Here is a 17,216-nt window from a genome sequence, read left to right as displayed (position 1 = left end):
GTCAATAGACTGGTCTGCCGAACAGAAACTTAACAGAGAAATAAGGAAACTTACAGACATTATAACTCAAATGAACTTAATAGATATTTACAGAATATTCCACCCTAAGACAAAAGAATATACCTTCTTCTCAGCACCCTATGGAACCTTCTCTAAAATCGACCACATGCTTGGTCATAAAGCAAATCTCAACAGATTAAAAAAAAAATTGGAATAACTTCCTGTATCTTATTGGACCACCATGGCCTAAAGTTAGATTTCAACAACAACAAAAATTACAGGAAGCCTATAATGTCATGGAAACTGAATAAAGCTCAACTGAATCACCAATGCATCAAGGAAGAAAAGAAGAAAGAAATTAAAGACTTCCTAGAATTCAATGAAAATGAATGTACAACATATCCAAACTTATGGGACACTATGGAAGCATTGCTATGAGAAAAATTCATAGCATTAAATGCCCCATAGGGAAGTTGGAGAAATCTTACACTAGCACCGTAAGAGCACACCTGAAAGTTCTTGAACAAATAGAAGCAAAGTCACACAGGAGGCATAGACACCAAGAAATAATCAATTTGAGAGTTGAAGTCATTAAAATAGAAACAAAGAGAACAATACAAAGAATCAATGAAACAAAGAGACGGTTTTGTGAGAAAATCAACAAGACTCTTATCCAAACTAACCAAAAGGCAGAAAAAATGCATCCAAATTAACAAAATCAGAAATAAAAAGGGAGACATAACAACAGACAATGAGAAATCCAGAGAATCATCAGGTCATACTTCAAAAACCTGTACTCCACAAAATTGAATAATTTAAAGAAATGGAAATTTTTCTGGATAGGTACCACATACCAAAGTTAAATCAAGACCAAATAAGCAATTTACATAATCCAATAACTCCTATGTATATAGAATCAATCATTAAAAGTCTCCCAACCCCCCCCCCAAAAAAAAAACAGGACCAAATAGTTTCAATGCAGAATTCTACCAGATTTTTAAAGAAGAGCTAATACCAATACTCTTCAAATTGTTCCACACAATGAAAACAGAAGGAACAGTATCAAACACATTTTATGAGGCTAAGGTTACACTGATACTCAAACAACACAAAGATGCAACAAAGAAAGAGAATTATAGACCAATCTTCCTCATGAACATTGATGCAAAAATATTCAATAAAATATTGGCAAACTAAATACAAGAACACATCAAAAAAAATTATCCACCATGACGAAGTTGGCTTCATCCCAGAGATGCAAGGATGGTTCAACATATGAAAATCTGTCAATGTAATACACCATATAAACAAAATTAAAGAAAAAAAACACATGATAATCTCATGATAAAGTTTTTGGAGAGATCAGGAATACAAGGAACATGCCTAATCATAATAAAGACAATTTACAGCAAGTCAACAGGCAACATCAAATTAAATGGAGAGAAACTCAAAGCAGTTCCACTAAAATCAGGAACAAGACAAGGCTTTTCATTCTTCTCATATTTATTCAATATAGTACTTGGAGTTCTAGCTAGAGCAATAAGACAGCAAAAGGAGATCTAGGGGATACACATTGAAAAGGAAGAAGTCAAACTTTCACTATTTGAAGTTGATATAGTATACATGAGTGACCCCAAAAATTCTACCAGAGAACTCCTACAGCTGATAAACACCTTCAGTGATGTGGGAAAATAAAAGATTAACTCAAAAAAAATCAGTATCCCTCCTATATAAAAATGATAATCGGGTTGAGAAAGGAATCAGAGAAACATCACCCTTTATAATAGCCACAAATAATATAAAATACCTTGGGGTAACTCTAACTAAGCAAGTGAAAGACCTGTGTGACAAGAACTTTAAGTCTCTGAATAAAGAAATTGATGAAGATGTCAGAAAATTGAAAGATTTCCCATGCTCTATGATAGTTAGGATTAGCATAGTAAAAATGGCAATCTTACCAAAAGCAATCTACAGATTCAATGCAATCCCCATCAAAATCCCAACAGAATTCTTCACAGATTTGGAAAAACAATACTCAACTTTTTATGAAAAAACAACAACAACAACAAAAAAAAACAACCCAGGATAGCTAAAACAATTCTGTACAATAAAGCCACCTCTGGAGGCATCACCATCCCTGACTTTCAGCTCTACTATAGAGCTATAGTAATAAAAACAGCTTGGTATTGGCATAAACATCAACCTGTGGACCAATGGAATCAAATTGAAGATCCTGACATTAATCTGCACACATATGAACACTTGATTTTTGACAGAGAAACCAAAATGTCCAGTGAAAAAAAGCATCTTCAACAAATGGTGCTGGCATAACTGGATGTCAACATGTAGAAGACTGCAAATAGATCTATATCTATCACATGCACAAAACTCAAGTCCAAGTGAATCAAAGATTGCAACATAAATCCACTTACACCGAACTTGATAGAAGAGAAATAAGACATCTTGAATGCATTGGCACAGGGACCATTTCTTAAATATAACACCAGCAGTAGAGACACAGAAAAATAACTAATAAATGGGACCTCTTGAAACTGAGAAGCTTTTGTATGGCAAAGGACACAATCAATAAGACAAAATGACAGCATACAGAATGGTAAAATATCTTCACCAACCCCACATCTGACAGAAGTCTGATCTTCAATATATATAAAGAATTCAAGAAACTAGACATCAAAAAACATAACAATCAAATTTAAAAAAATGGGTTACAGAGCTAAACAGAGAATTCTCAACAGAAGAATCTCAAATGGCCAAAAGACATTTGAGAAATTGTTCACCATCCTTAGTCATCAGGGAAATACAAATCAGAACAACTCTGAGATACCATCTTACTATACCTGTCAGAATGGCTATGATCAAAAGCACAGCAGAGCCAGGCGGTGTTGGTGCATGCCTTTTATCCCAGCACATGGGAGGCAGAGGCAGGCAGATCTTTGTGAGTTTGAGGCCAGCCTGGTCTACAGAGCAAGATCCAGAAAAGACAGAAAGCCACACAGAGAAAACCTGTCTCGAACCCCCCCCCCAAAAAAAAAAGGACTGCAGATAGCTTATATTGGAGAGAATGTGGAGCAAGGGGAACCCTCCTCCACTGTTGGTGGGAGTGCAAACTTGTACAGCCACTTTGGAAATCAGTATGGCTGTTTCTCAGACAATTTGGAATCAATCTGCCTCAAGACCCAGCTACCACAATGACACATGCTCAACTATGTTCAAAACAGCATTATTCATAATAGCCAGAACCTGGCAACAACTCAGATGCCCCTCAACCAAAGAATTGATAAAGAAAGTGTGGCACATATGCACAATGGAGTACTATTCAGCAGTAAAAAACAATGACATCATGAAATTTGTAGGCAAATGGTTGGAACTAGAAAATATTATCCTGAGTGAGGTAACCCAGATCCAGAAGGACAAACATGGTATGTATTCACTCATAAGTGAATATTAGATGTAAAGCAAAGGATAAATAGACTACAACCCACAGCTCCAAAGAAGCTAGCTAAGAAGGAGAACCCTAAGAGGGATGCATAGATCACCCTGGGAAGTGGAAATAGATCCCCATAAGCAAACGGGGGTTGGGGGGTGGGCAATGGAGGTTAGGTCATGGAGAATGAGAACATAAGGGAATGGGATGGTCAAGCTGGAACAGGGACAGAATGGGAGAGCAAGGAAAAAGATTGCATGATAGAGGAAAATGTTATGGGAATAGGGAGAAACAGGGTGCTAGGGAAGTTTGCAGGAATCCACAAGGAGGACACCACCTTAGACAACTAGCAATAGTGAAGAGAGTTACTTAAGTGGCCTATGCTGGTAAACAAATTGGTGAATACCCTAACTGTCATCATACAGCCTCCATCCAGTAACTGATGGAAGAAGATGCAGAGATCTATAGCCAAGTACCAGCATGAGCTCTAGGAGTCCAGTCAAAGAGAGAGAAGAGACATTCTATGAACAAGGGGCATCAAGATCATGATGGGAAATATACAGGACAACCAATCTAAACTAGTGGGAACTCATGAACTGCAGACCAATGGCTGTGGAGCCTCCATGCGACTGGACTAGGCACTCTGCATAGCTGAGAGAGTTGTTTAGCTTGACCTGTTTAAGGGTCCCCTGGAGTGGGATCAAGATTCGGCCCTGCTGCATGAGCAACCCTGTCTATGTTTGGACACCTTACACAGTGTTGGTTTAGGGGGAGGGGCTTAGACCTGCTTCAACTGAATGTACCAGGCTCTGCTGAATCCCCATGGGAGTCCTTGCCTTGGAGGTCATGGGAATGGGGAGTGCTTTGGGAGGGAAGGCTAGGGGGTGGGAGGAGGGAGGAGAGGGTCACCAGCAGTTGTTATGTAACATGAACAGACAATTTTTTAGTAAGAAAAAAAAAAGAACTCTAACAATAAATGAAGAAGGAAGTAAAATATGGGTATAGGGATTCCAGTCTCTAAATTAATGAAAAAAAGGTATCATGGACATCTATCTAAATGTGCTGATCCAGATGGGGCCTCAGACACCATGCCACAGCTGGCCCTTATGCAGGATACTGTGACATTTAATGGCCTTGGGTCAAAAGGTTGTTCTATTGTCACTGTTGAATGAAAAATATCTTAGTATAAATATCCACTCAGACACTAGATTACCTCAATCTTTATTGAAATAGATTCTAAAGACTTTTGAACAGAATTAAACAAGTAATATCAAGCAAAGAAATATCAGGAATTTGAAGATGAAAGGACTAAAGATGTATGACTTCAAGTTCTGAATCTCATCTCCATTCTAGACAGTGAATTATGAACTGATAGCTGTATATCCCTGGGGTTGTATGATGCTAACTGCTGACTTCAAAGAAAACTTTCCTACACTCAATTTATTATTCAAGAAATTCATTGTGTAGCCTATCTTATTTAAACCATTTAGTAAGGCTAATTTTTTTTTGATATTTTACCTGTATTTGAGATGAAGAAAATATGGTGACAGAATATTCTGACAGTAACCACACAGTAAATAGTGCACAGATCTTTGTTCTTTAGAATGTTTTGATCAAGCAATTTTTTTCTCAAAGATCCTATTTCTTTTATTTCAAAGAACTCTGCCAACTTGTGTAATCCCATGGACCACTAAGAGGTAAAAAGATAGGACATGAACTTGATTATATGAACACCTCACTCAGGATTTAACTGGCCATATTGATCATGCACATGCATAGGTTCCATTTATAGTTTTGACTGAAAATGTTCCAAAATCTAGTAAAAAAATGGTATGTCCTGATCCTTTTATCATTTGATAAGCAACTATCTGTACTTACTGATGACATGTCTTTTGAATTAGTCTTTCATCTTCTTCTACTCTGTCTTAGTCTACCTGTCACTTATCTTTTTTTGGAGTTACTTCTTTAATAAACCCAGCTCACTAGTCAAGATACTAGGTAGTATCCTAACTCTGGGAGAACCAATTCTAAGTCAGTTACTCAAAGCTCTAGATAAGTGTGTTTCCCTTGCAATAAATAGACTTAGAAGACAGAAAACGAGTAAGGGAAGATGGGGAAAATTTCAGGTCATGATAAATAGAAAACAAGGATATAAAGGGGGAAAGAGGAATCATGGAAAAAGAGGTTACATGATGTGGGAGAGAAAAGGCAGCATAGAGGAGTGACTACTAGGAGGATAACTAACATTAATTTTTTAAAAGCTGTCTGAAAGTGAACTCTTGTAGAAGCTGCCTAAATATATATATGTACATATACATATTTAAAAGGAGTATAAGTGGAGTTATCCATTAGCAAGTGATGATACTCACACTAGACTCCATAGCCTAACAAGTATAAGTATAGTGCTAGAATTGGGATAATCTGTGATTTTTTTTGGCCAGTGGATGGCATAGATTGCTAATAGGCTATTGACATTGATCTTGGTTACCTTCTAGAAGTTGACACTAAACTCCCATTATTGGAGATAACATGCTTAACTCACAGAAATGGAGAAGTCAACCTGGTAAAGGCCTGAAAGTTTCCTTCCAATAATGCTATTAAACACTACTAGAGAATAAAAGTAATCATCAGCCTTACCTCACTGTAACCCTGTGAGCTACAGAAATAAATGTCCTGCCAAGATTTGTCCGGTGGTACAACAGCAGCGCAAATTCCATGTGGTTACCAACTACATTCTGAATGGATTAAGGTCCAATCCCCAAGATGGAAAACATATCTGGCACCATTATCAGGGCCAGTAACTTCTAGCTAGATAGGTTAAGGCCTTAAGCAAAAAAAAAAAAAAAAAAACCAACTATCACTATTTTTTAGTAGTATATGTGTGTAGTAGTAAATTAACTCCTAATGACTTATGTAATAGATTAGTGCAATCTCAGTCCCCATTAGAGTTGCTTCTTTGGTAGTAGATAGTGATTTAGTGTGAGATGACTCATCCCTAACCAGCTTGAGGGCCAGACAGCCCTAACAAGTAAAAAAGATACTTTCTGAGAACCAGCCTGGGTCTACCTGATTATCTTAGCAACAGCAGCTGAAACATGATCTGGAGATGACCTGGACCAATGAGAGGCAGCCATGTCACACCAGCTGATGCATCTTCATCAGACTTCCCCCAAGGGTGGGGTGGAGAGTATATAAGGCTTGCCTCTTCCTGAATAAACTGAGCTTGTTGTTTCCACATTCTCCCGGAGTCTGTGTGGTTTGACTCTGCCCCTACTTGGACCCCACCCCCAAAGGGAACAACAGCAAGGACCCTGCTACATGTGGTGCTGAAACCTGGGAAATTTGGTACTTGAACAGGGTCTGTTTGTCTCCCTTTACTCATGTGCGACACTGGTTGAGAAGCCCTTTTGAGCGATATATTTTGGTGAGCAGGCCCTTCTACGTTGTGTAAATTGCACTCGTTGAGAAAACCCCCTTGAGCAGTATATTTCTGTGTATAGGCCCCTCTATGTTGTGTAAATTCGGTCCTTTCAGCAGGTAAATGCTGGGACTCCCACTTTCTTCTTTCTGTTTGTCTTGTTTGTAAGTCTGTCTGTACAGCAGGGTGCACATACTTTTGTTCAGGCTCGCCTGGTGTTTCCTTATAAGGGCTGGTCCCTCAGGAAGCAACAGCCACCATCTGACTATTTTTAGTTGTATATGTGTGTGTTTGTGAATGCATGCATATGCTTGTGGGTTGTGATGCCTGGAGAAATGGATTAATAGTGCTTGCTCTAGAGATCTTTTCAGAGAACATGTGGGAACCTGATCTTTGGATAAGAGTTCTGTTCCTGGCCAGAGAAAGGAAAGTGGCCTCAAGAGTAACTCCCCAATTGTTTGTTATGCCCATTTTGTTGACTATAGTTACTGGCCTATCCTGTACTGAGGCCCACAATAAACACTACCAGAAACAATGTAACACTAACTTATGTATTGCCTTCATTCCATCCATGACTGACATTTCCTCTGCCTCTGCTCGCAAAGAGAGGCATGAGAATAGGCGTAAAGTAAAGTAAAGGGATGGAAAGAGAGAGGAAATGCTTGCAGCAGCATCTAAGCCTATACCGGCAGCCCTTTTCTCTGCTTCCCCCAAGCCTCGAGTGGCTACCCCGCCACTACAGTATCCGTGGAGTGATTTGCCTGGATGTCTGCCTGCTGAGCCAGCTGCTCTGCATACCTCCCAGCCTGTTCTACCTATGGTGCCACACATGCCCACCATGGCATTTCCAGTTAATGTGGACCCCGATGAGGCTAACCAGCCATAGATACCTACCCCTCTTGCAGACCTGTCTTTGGTCCTTAAGGCTGCTAATGAGTCAGGTCCTGACTCACCATATTTTTAGCAAGTCCTTTGGCAATGGGCAATACATTTACAGACTTATTATGACTGGCACCATTTGATGAAGGCTGTGTTGGAGCCTATGGTCTTCCTTAATTGGCAAACTGCCTATGATGAGCAAGCCAAGGCTCAGGCTCGTTTTAACATACAGTAGTACAACATCACTATTTCTCTTGAGATGCTCACAGGCCGAGGACCATATGTTAACCCTGTCATACAAGCCCAAATTAGACAACACGCTTATTTACTTGCCTTAGGAGACACCATTGCTCTTGGTACATTAAAGGGATCCCACCACACTTCAATGGCAACCCTCTGTTCCCCTATTAACATGGGGGCGAGGATATGCTTACATTTTTCCCCCAGAATACCACCACACCGATATGGGTACCCTCCAGAAACGTGCTTCCAGCAACAGACCAAGAGACTTTGGACAACGAAGAAACTTCAGAGGGGTAATGTATGATTTGCCCCACTACTGTGGTATTAGTAAAGGTCATGTCATCACTGACATGTGACCCTAGAGATTAAGCAATTGCCTCACCCCCTACAAGGTCGATTATACACCACCAAAAAGACTTCGATTGGTGTGATAAAAATGACTGGAGTCCCATCCATGTCCTTGAGATTGAAATTTTTGACTAATCCTTCTCTTGTTCAAATATCTTCTGCAACAGGTTCACCAACAGAAGGCGGCCACAAAGGCGACCCTACAGGTTCTATTGGCTCTCAGACACCTAGATCAAAGTACTCCTAGAAAGATAATGCCTGTATGGCTCACAGAAGGCTACTGCCTAAAGCCTACCACCGAGACAGCTCTCCAGGATTGATGCTCTTCCAGGGCTGGCAGTCAATGACAGATATGAGCTTGTTTGGCAAGCCAATCTAAGACAGGCACAGTCCATTATGCTGAGCTCTTCTGAGGTGGGGTCAACAAGGTTAGGACAATGCACCCTAGCTCCCACTGAGCATGTCCTATAAAATAATAAAAAGGGGTGGATATGTGGGATGACTCATCCCTAACGGGCTTGAGGGCCAGACGGCCCAAACAAGTAAAAAAGATACTTTCTGAGAGCCAGCCTAGGTCTGCCTGATGGTCTTAGTGACAGCAGCTGAAACATGATCTGGAGATGACCTGGACCAATGAGAGGCAGCCATGTCACACCAGCTGATGCATATTCATCAGACCCCCCCCCAAGGGTGGGGTGGAGGGTATATAAGGCTTGCCTCTTCCTGAATAAACTGAGCTTGTTGTTTTGACATTCTCCCAGAGTCTGTGTGGTTTGACTCTGTGCCTACTAGGCCCTCGCCCCCAAAGGGAACAACAGCAAGGACCCTGCTACAATTTAGCACACAGATCCATAGCTGGTCAACATGAGGATGCCATATTCAGTAGTTCTTTGAAACATTTGAAGACCATCTATCTATCTAAAATAAATCTATTTAAGCTGGAAAACAATTCTAATATGACTACAAGTTTAATTATTATGCGTTAACTACTAACCTCATTTCTTATTTACACATTGCATTTTAAATGAACTGCATAAGCACAATACCTAAAATAATAGTAGAAACATACATACAATATGTTGTAACAAAAATAACCTTAAATTTTTAACAATATTCAAAAATCCTCCAAACAAGAACAAAAATATACATACGGTATAATGGAATTAACTTTAAATTTATATCAATATATCAAATCCATGCCAATGTATAATATCTGAGATTAATAATTGTCTTATTATCCTAATTCTTATATTCCCCCAAATTATAACAAATATCCATAACCAACCAAATAACCAACAACTACCCACACTCCCTAACTCTTGGGAATGTGGCCATAGATTTCTCCATACTGCTTCCTGATGTCTGTGGATGAAGTATGTTTAGGGTCCCAGAGAGAAAATTTGAGATAATGACCAAGTCTTGGGAAGACCAGCAAAAATCTTTGCTGATAGATATCACCTGTCCAGATTCAGGAGGTCTCCCTTCATCAAACCTGATCCATATTAACACTGAAGGAATCCACAGCCCCTCATCTCCTGTGGGAAAAAAACTCCAAAGCATTTTTGATTTCCATTTGACAAATACATTTTTGACTTCCTTTTTACAGTTAAGGCATTCCTAATGTATCCTGATTGGTTCAATTTTTCAGTCCTGTTCACAACCCCACGTCTTTCAGCAGCTACTGTTTGCTTGTAAGCATTCAGAAATTCAAAATCAACACAACACTGCACAGAGTCCAGACTCCCTGTGTGTTTCCATCTCACATGGCTTATTCTTTTTTATATTACTTTGCTTCTCTCTTTAAAGACTTTATTTTTTAACTATTTACTTTTTCTATGACTATATACTTTTTCATTTCTTAAGCCTGTGCACATTGTTAAATACACTGTAACCTGTTTAGAGGTTTTTCTGTTATTGCATACCTTTTATCCTTTTTTGACTGTGTGTGCAAATCTTTGAACTGCTAAGCAGCATGGACATCTGCCTGCAACATTGACAACTGGCTCTGCCCACTTCTCAGGCCTGAAAGTCAAGCCCAAAGCCCACAGCCCGTTAGGAGGTTCCTGACTAGGAACTGTATTCAACCTTCCCAGAGCTCTAAAATGCTAATACTTGTAGTGTGGCAGGCAATTTTTTTTTCACTTAGTTTTTTTGTTTCTACATAATGTACTAGCTGCTCAAGGGCTCACTGTCCCACAGAAACTCTTAAAGGTGACATATCTTCTCTTTTTTTCCAAACCTTTCTCAGTCCCTATGAAAATAAGGCCAATGTTGGAAGGCCAAAATATTGTTTTTTTTTTCTTTTAGGGGGCCCACCACCTAGCTCCCAAATAAGTCACACATGGAGGCTTCTTCTTAATTATAAATGCCAAAGCCTTAGCTTGGCTTAGTTTCTTGCCAACTTTTCTTATCTTTAAATTATCCTATATGTCTTTTGCTTTTCTTACTCCTGGCTTGTTGTGTAGCTGGGTGGCTGGCCCCTGGAGTCCTCTTCCTCCTCTGGCTACTTCTTTTTCTCCCTCTGATTTCTTCTTCTCTTTCTACTCTCTGCCTGCTAGCCCTGCCTATCCTCTTTCTTGCCTTGCTATTGGCTGTTCAGTTCTTTTTTAGACCATCATGTGTTTTAGACAGGCACAGTAACATAGCTTAACAGAGTTAAACAAATGCAACATAAACAAAAGTAACATACCTTAAAATAATATTTAACTATGCTAAAAAATGGATGCAGTAGACACTTAGTTCCAGATTCCAAAGGGACCAATGGACCTAGGATACACCTATCAGACCCCAGACCCAGCGTCCCTTAACAATCACTTCACTGCCTCCCACTCCTCCTATGAGAGGTCTCAACAGTGTCTAGCCAGGCAGCTTCATGGACCTCCTACTGTGAACTTGCTCAGGAGTGACCAACTCCTAAAATGAACCTGCCTTTTACTTTTTAATTTGGCTCAAGTAGATTTCTTGCAGCAGTAGGCAGGTAAGCCATTCATTTGGTGTGGAAGGCTACAGGTGAAGTTACCCCATGCTAGGCAGGCTGGGTTCCAGGGCCAATCCTCCTCTCCTTTGTTCATCCCTGGCTTTCTACCTGATCAGATCTACTAGTAAGCTGTCCTTTCTGGCTAGCTGCAGGCTCCTGGTGCCTATTTGTTTTTTTCTGACAAGAGTTGCAGCAGTACCAGACAAAGCCCACATTAGAACAAAGGCAGCCTTGTTCAGAAGGGTCTTGGTGGCATGAGCAATGCCTCCTACCCAAGTCTTCTCCACCTCTTAATCTGACCTCAGGCTACCACAGAGGATGTTCTGAGCTAACCTTGGGTTTATACTATAGCTTTCAAGAATGGAGCAGCTTTGGGAGATGCATGACTTCAATTTAAAACCCAAACCTCAGTCACTCCCAGGGTGTCTTCTGTGATATTTGTCCAAATTGGGACTTTCCCATATGCTGAAGCCACTGGTTTCTCTTGTTTCTGTGATGTGGCTACAGTATACCTTGGATGAGTACAAGAGGCCATTGTTGTGCCCAAAGTCCAGATCCCCAAAAGATCACCAAGAGATTGAATCTGACACAAAAACAAAGTCTTTAATACTCTTTAATATGAGTTAACTCAGGCCTCTCTGTCCAACTGATGCAGCAGCAGAGCTGGAGAGAGACCTCAAACTCCATGGTGCAAGGGTTTTTACAGTGGCTGGATGGTGGGGGGAGGGAGTGCCTTGGGGAATTCCAAGACTGCCCAGTTACAGACCTGGGATTGGCTCAAGACCTGGTTAGGGGTACCTGGACTGTACTGACTGGCTCTTTTAGGTCTAGAGAATTGCAACATTGTAGCTTCAGCACCTGGAGTTTTCTGTCTGGTTCTGACTGTCCCTCCACAATGGGGTGAGGTATTCCTGGCTCCTGGTAGGCCCTTCTCTGTGGGGTGAGTTGTTCATGGTTTCTGATTGGCCCTTTTCTATGGTGTGGGTGGCTAGCTATGGCAAAGGCCCTCTGATTGGGCCTTCCGTGTGGGGTGAAGAGTTCATGGCTCTCTCTGTAGCTAAGGCAAAAGGTCAGAGGCCATCAGCAGGTCAGGAGTTTGGCCTTCCTGCTCAGGCCTTTCTGCTATGCCTGCAATTCTGCTGAGGCCTAGGTCTCTCACCACCAGATAGCACCTTTGACTTGAACATCCTTCATGATTTAGAAAGTTTTTGCAAATTTTCTATTTTGTACTTGCAAGTGAGCTGTGCTCCCTTACCTACATGGATTCTGGCATTTATGTTCTGGCCCCTTCCTCTGAAGCCAGTGCTCCATGGTGTTGCTGGAGAATTTCTCTCCAGCTCCCGCCACCAAGTCCCGCCAGTCCCATAGCCCACTTATAAAATAAACACTCAGACTCTTACATTATTTAAACTTCTTGGCCATTAGCTCAGGCCTATCATTGTCTAGCTCGTACTCTTATATTTAGCCCATTTCTATTAATCTTTACTTTGCCACGTGGCTCGTGGCTTACCAGCACTTTACATCTTCCTTGTCCTGGCAGCAGCTCCAAGCAGTGTCTCCTCTTCCTTCCTGTTTCCTCTTTTCTCCTCTCTGTTAGTCCCACCTATACTTCCTGCCTGGCCACTGGCCATTCAGTGTTTATTTATACAGAGCATACCCACAGCAGTTCCCCTTTTATCTTTTTCAAAAAGGAAGTTTTCCATCTACCATTTCTCAGGTACCATTATATTCCTTCTCAGGTCTTTGATGGGATTGAAGACTAGCAGTTACAGTTACAACTTAGTATATATATAATATCTTAGATAGAACATATTAAGTATTAGATTCAGGTTCTTTAGGATAGGACACCCTTTGGAATGATCTTTATAACATGCCATTTACCTATGCTCTATACTTCTCTGGATTTTATTATGTGTTTCTTGCTTGATATTGTTCACATTGGTTGTAGTTCCATCTTATCTATGTCATTATCCCTCATTATTCCTAGGCAATATTTGATAACCATTCCTTCGTATATTGTCTTGTATTAGGTTAGAACCTTCTTATTTAGACAAAAAGGGGGGGATGTAGTGGGTAGCCATTCCAGCTTTAATCTGGAAGTTCCAACCTCCATTGAGGCTTCAGCAACTCTCATGCCTACAAGGGAGGGCCAAGGGAGGCACCGAGAGACCCGAGATCTGGATGGACCAGTGTTCTCTCTGTGCCTGGACCCTTGACGGTGGAGGTTGATCGAAAAGAGCTCCAGAGAACACCTCTGGACGACGATACACCTTCTCCAGACCCCGTGACCCACCTATCCCTTCATTTATAAGTTACCCACTAAATAAATCTTCCTTTTAACTACGTGGAGTGGCCTTAATAATTTCACCAATACCATGGCTTAGGTTCTGCTGGCCATGGTCAAAGAGCCTCAGTTGTGCTTTCATTTGGAGGGACTGACCCTGAGCCTTCAGCTCTGAGCCTCCTGAATCTCGTTGGCCTCTGCCAGCCCTGTCCCCTTCTCCTCTGGCTTTTCTCCTACTTTGTCCACTCAACACACCCTGTCCCCACTGGCAGCCCTAAACCCCTTTATTTACCACTTCCAGCTTCTACACAGAAACCCAAGGCCTCACCTACTCCCTGCCCCTGACTCCTTCTCCTCTTCCATCACCAATATCTCCACCCTCTGACCAAAACCTCTGTATGTGCCAGCCTTCACACCAGCACCTAGACTCTTCTCTTCCTGGTCACTGGTGACACAGTAGTCCACCTCTCCAGGGACCTCCCACACAGGATCCCAACAGAACCTTTCTCACCTCCTTCCCCTCCAGGAGGTGGTTAGAGTCAAAAGTGTCTTCTGGGTTCAGGTTCCCTTCTCTCTCCAATATCTTGCTAACATGGAACAATGTTTGCGCTCTTTCTCCACTATTCCCTGTGCCTACATAACAGAGTTCCATCACTTACTCAAATCTATGACTTAACCTGGTATTATCTCTGAGTTATTCTCTCCTCCACTCTTATGCTTGAGAAGCTCAAGAGAGTCCAGGCAATGGCCAGAGAGTATGTAATGTGGAGTCATTTGGCAGATCCTACCTGGCTGGGACTATCAGCAGGGACAGGAGGTCCACCTGAGGAGGGATGTTATGATTTGCTGCCTCCTGAAAGGCATGGAAACAATTTCTAAGAAGTTAGTAAACTTTGATAGACTCTCCAAGGTTACCCAGCAAGTGCATGAGAACCCAGAAGTTTTTCTTTACAGATTACTAAGAGGCCATGACTCAGTACACCTAACTCGATCGAACCTCACAAGCAGGGGCTGCAGTACTGGCCTCTCATTATATTTCCCAATCAGATTCAAACATATGAATAAAACTCAAAAATTTGAGGCCAGTCCCAAAACCATGCTTAGGAATTGGTTAAGGTGGCTTTCAAGGTCCTTAAGGCCTGAGACACGGTGACCAAGTCTTCCCCACAGGCTCTGGAGTGACAGAACCTTACCCACCTCACCCAAGCCCCAGTTGTGACCCTAAGGCCAACAACATCCCTACAAAAGGGACAGGGGAGATTTCCCAGTCTCTATCCCCTGGGGCAAAGTCAGTTCCATTGGGAGTCTGTTTTTGATGTGGAAAGGAAGGCCACTGGTCCCTGCCCACTAATAAAGCCATGCTATCTCAGCCTGTGACCTGGCCACTGGAAATCAGAGTGCTCCAATGGGAGCTTGATCCCTGTGCCATGCCACAGAGGCCCAGACTCACCATCAGGAAAATTTCAAACTCAGGCCATTGAGCTTCTCAGTTTGGCACAAGACTGATGGCACCCAACTTCAGAGACCCCCTTTACCCTATTCAAGCCTAGGGTGATGCTCCAATTAACAGATAAGTCCACCATCTCGCTATTGGGCAGAGGGGCTACCTTTCCAGACCTTACCTGCACTCTGGCTCTACAGTCCCTTCATCAGTCTCAAATATAGTGGTTCAGATACAGTTCATATTAAAGGATTTTAAAATACCAAAACTGTAACTCACTACAGTGGATTGCATTTTGTTATGATGTAAGTATTATATAATGAATTTTTATAAAGTGTTTCAATTTGATAATTGACACAAATGACATGTTTACCAATAAACTGTTGATCAAGTAAAAAATAATAGCTGGATATTCACACAGTAACAATCACAAACAAAACATGCTTACCACAATTTCTTTTCTTTTGTAAACTCTTCCCCAATTAATAATATGTTTTCATTAGATGAAGAAATATCAGTGAGGTTACACTAGAATTATTGGTGCAAATGGGGACAGAAGGATTTAAAAACTGTACATTCAAAACCTTGAAGGAAGTTAAGAGATTCACAGCTCTGGTCTTTGGGTGGATTCTTTGGCTTCAGGATTAATAGTCCTAACACAAGTAGGGAGGGGACCTGCTATGGGATATCTTTGTGTATGCTGTGGATATGTGTTGCACCTATTGGCTAATAAACAAAGGTGACTTGACCTATGTCAAAAAAGCTTACAGCCAGGCAGGAAACCCAAGCAAAGATAGAGAAAGGAAGGGTAGAGTTGAGATGCCACCCTGCCCCCAAAGGAGCAATAAGATACCAGCAGACCGGTAATGTCACAGCCATGTGGCAACAAATTGATTAATAGGAATGGGTTAATTAAGGTGAAAGAGCTAGCTAGCCAGAAGCCTGAAACATAGGCCATACAATTTGCAATTAACATAAGCCTCTGAGTGATTATTTTATAAGTGGCTGTGGGACAATGGGTGGCAGAAATTTTTCCCAACACTGGGGCTGGTCAGGACCAGGGAAACTTCTGTCTACAATTGGTGCCTAACGTGGTAGCAAGAATTTCCACCCAAAACCTGAGACAGCTTTAAAAAAAGATTCTAAAATGCTACTAAAAATAGCTTCCTAGTTGTGTCTCCCAGGCAAGCCATGATACAGAAACTCTGTAGCATGCAGTATTGAACTGCAGTATGGCAGATTCCTGATGTGGTACACAGAGGTGTCTCCAAGCCATGCAGTGTACTGCATGGTGGATTTAGCTTTTGCTAGTACAGAAAACAAAAGGTTTCTGGGCTACACACTGCTGGATGGAGGCATAGACCCACTGCTCCCAGAGTTGGTGGTGACCATGACTCCCAGAGCTGCTAGTAAATGTACCTGCACTGTGTTGGGAAGCTGAGGTGAGTGGAGCCAGCAGCTGGAGCTGCTGCTTTGGTCCAAGCCATGCTTCAGTTTAACTCACTGGTCAAAAAATGATTACAGATATACAATAGGACAGATTCAGATGGAAAAAATTTCTAAACAGTTTATGACATATGTAAAAAGATATGTAGACTTGAAAGAGAGAAGAGAAAGGATATCAATAGTCATAAAAGTAAAATAAAGTCTTTAAAATAATATATAAAATATTTAATAAGCCATGTAAAGATGGACATTACACAAAGAGTCTAGATTATGTTGTCTTTGGGATTTTTAACTGGACAGAGACATTTAATTGTAATGGCTACTAAGTTAAACCTATATATATATATTTTAAAGGTATCTTGACTTCAAAATTTGTGTCTAAGTATATATTGCTTTGGAAAAAAGGATTTGCTTTTGTTTCCACAAAAGATGAGAACCTATGGATTGCTTCCACGCTAATATAATTTGAACAATCAAGACCCTCTGAAAGGTTGGCGCAGCCTCACAGACCACTACAGCCAAGATTTAACTATAATTCTTAATTTTCTCAGGATCCCCATAAGATTGCCAGCACCCCCAATCAGCAGGAAGTATTATGAGAAGCTATGCCCAAATTCCCAAAATATTGTTTAAAATGTTTATTTTTATTTAAAGGGGATTGATTATAAATACAACCTCTAAAAAAGAAAAGGGGATATAGGTATGATAGGACCAAAGAGTAGATTATTGAATCTA

Source organism: Peromyscus eremicus, chromosome 6 (assembly GCF_949786415.1).
Source record: "Peromyscus eremicus chromosome 6, PerEre_H2_v1, whole genome shotgun sequence".
In the NCBI taxonomy this organism is placed as follows: domain Eukaryota; kingdom Metazoa; phylum Chordata; class Mammalia; order Rodentia; family Cricetidae; genus Peromyscus; species Peromyscus eremicus.
This window is presented reverse-complemented; position numbering follows the sequence as displayed.